This window comes from Petaurus breviceps, unplaced genomic scaffold, assembly GCF_028583685.1.
Source record: "Petaurus breviceps papuanus isolate PSGF00001 unplaced genomic scaffold, PetGlider_PUasm1.0 38, whole genome shotgun sequence".
Classification (NCBI taxonomy): Eukaryota; Metazoa; Chordata; class Mammalia; order Diprotodontia; family Petauridae; genus Petaurus; species Petaurus breviceps.
Window position 1 is genome coordinate 6,609,102 of NW_027186304.1, and position 2,642 is coordinate 6,611,743.

At 41.4% G+C, this 2,642-nt stretch overlaps 1 long non-coding RNA gene across 1 annotated transcript; it reads left to right on the forward strand.

The window, feature by feature from the left end:
• The first annotated feature begins 416 nt into the window (after positions 1-416).
• On the forward strand, positions 417-1,688 carry LOC138169983 (uncharacterized). The gene is made up of 3 exons (XR_011170497.1): positions 417-566; positions 597-693; positions 1,586-1,688. It is a non-coding gene; the product is annotated as an uncharacterized lncRNA (long non-coding RNA).
• Positions 1,689-2,642: the final 954 nt, after the last annotated feature.

The following is a 2,642-nucleotide window of genomic DNA, read 5'->3' on the forward strand; positions in this document are numbered from 1 at the left end:
AAAAATTCAAATTTGCCAGATGGAAAAAGAATCTCAAAAGCTCACTGAAGACAATCATTCCTTCAGAATTAGATTGGAGCAAATGAAAGCTAATGATTTTATGAGAAATCAAAATACTTTTAAACAGATCCAAACAAATGAAAAAATAAAAGGCAATGTGAAATCTCATTGAAAAAAACCACTGACCTGGAAAATAGATCCAGGAAAGATAATTTTAAAATTATTGGACTACCTGAAAGCCATGATCAAAAAAAGAACCTAGAAATCATTCCTTAAGAAATTCTCCTCTTTCCGCATGGCCTTGGGACCGTCTGCTCATGCTGCTGGTAAAGACGGTAAGGCCTGAAAGGGTACAGTGACTTAGCCAAACACACACAGCATATAAGTAGATGGAACTTCTGATCCTACAGCTGAGTAAAGTTCCCATTTTATCTCAGGTTCAGTGTAACCATGGCTCGTGGTCCCAAGAAACATTTGAAGAGTGTAGCAGCTCCAAAGTATTGGATACTGGATAAGTTAACAGGAGTTTTTGCTCCAAGACCATCAACAGGTCCCCACAAGCTGAGGCAGTGTCTCCCACTCATCATCTTCCTAAGAAACAGACTGAAGTATGCCCTGACTGGAGATGAAGTAAAGAAGATCTGCATGCAGCGATTCATCAATATTGATGGCAAGGTCCGCACTGATATTACTGTTGCAGCAAGCACCCCAGTGTCCCCAGGGTGCCTGCTCACACAGGTTCTTGGATCTGCTTTGTTAAAGGGAAGCAACTCAAAATGGGTTAACAAGCTTACTTTAATCAGTCAGACGTATATCGTTTACCTTGTTCAGGAGAAAAGGTCAGCACCCTGAACCTCAAAGTATACAGGCATAATTATCAAGACAGAAACATCAAGTAGACAGATTTCCAAACTGTCCAACCATTACATCCATACCCAGTCAACATCTGGGTTTCCACATTCTGGGTTTTTCAAAGCCGGGGGACTCTCAACAACGGCTTCCCAGAATTCAGATCAAATCACAGAACACTTTTCAAAGTGAGTCCCAAAACAAAGCTACACATCAGTGCTTATATAGCCTTCTCCTGGCTCAGAGAATGTAACAACCTTTTGGACCCACTGGCCAATCAAAAAGTATCTACTGAAAAACAAGCCTCCCTCCCCAGGCTTCTGGTGCATTTTAGCCTAGGGGCAGGGAAGATCTTTAAAATTTACATTCGCATTACAATTACATACCCATCTGGCTTTATGGATGTCATTAGTATTAAGAAGACAGGTGAACATTTCCGTCTGGTTTATGACACAAAGGGATGCTTTGCCATTCATTGTATTACAGCCAAGGAAGCTAAATATAAATTGTGCAAAGTGAGGAAAATTTTTGTGGGTACAAACGGTATTCCCCACTGGTGACCCATGATGCCCATACTATCCATTACCCAGATCCTCTGATCAAAGTGAATGAAACAGTTCATATTGATTTAGAGGCTGGTAAGATCACTGATTTTATCAAGTTTGATACTGGTAACCTATGTATGGTGACCGGTGGGGCTAATTTGGGTTGAATTGGTGAGATCATGAACAGGGAGAAACATCCTGGCTCTTTTGATGTTGTCCACGTAAAAGATGCCAGTGGCAATAGTTTTGCCACCAGGATCTCCAACATTTTTGTTATTGGCAAGGGTAATAAGCCTGTAATGCCAAGCAAAGGCAACTTCCCAAGGTTCAAAATACCAGCATAGGTGCTCTCCATTTTATTCAGTGACAAATTAAGAACAGAGAGAATCAACATATAGCATAATTCAAAACACAGCATTTACCCAGTGTGATTTAATCAAGTACTACCCCACCCCTGGACATTACATTTATTTAATCAATCACAAAGTCCCTCTTCTAAGTACTACTCCACCCCTAGGCTGTACATTCATTTAGTCCATCACAAAGCCCCTGTTCTCAAATGAAGATTAGTTTCCAATCATAAGTAAAGTTCATTCATTTGTTCAATCACAGAGCACAAAAAGGTCAAAAGTTCCCCACCCTTGGATCACAATTGAATCTACCCCAGAGTTACAACAAGCTTAAGCACAGCATTTAATACCCAAATGGAAGTCTTTTCTTCATCTTGACACTGAGGCAAGTTCTCAGCAATCTTCGTTCCTGGGGAGACAAAGCTTAGCAAGGCCACAAGATACATTGCCAGTGTCTTCATTAATTCATTCTCTGTCTGCAGAACAGTCCTAGGACCCCTTAAAACATTAGCAAAACCCTCTTCCAGGATTTCTGTAAACATACAACAAGAAAATCCTTCTTCAGGGCTTCTGAACCAACAGCAAGGTTCCAAGACCTCTGCAACAACAGCACTGTCCTTTACCAGTGGACAAATCTGGCAAAACAACATCAAAACAGACAGACAAAGTACCAGCATAATAGCCATGTCTCATCAGTCCTTGGCAGCTCTGGGTGGCAGCTCTCAAAAGTCCTGGGCAAATCAAAGTGGCCCTCAGCAATCCTCTCCATCTCTCTCTGCCTCCAAAAAGTTCTTCTGCCTCTCTCTTTTCTTGTGTCTCTCTAAATTTATGTCACCAGCTCCTCCCAGTTCAGCCCTCTCTTTTCATGTCAACAAGTCCATCCCACAAGTGGGATTAC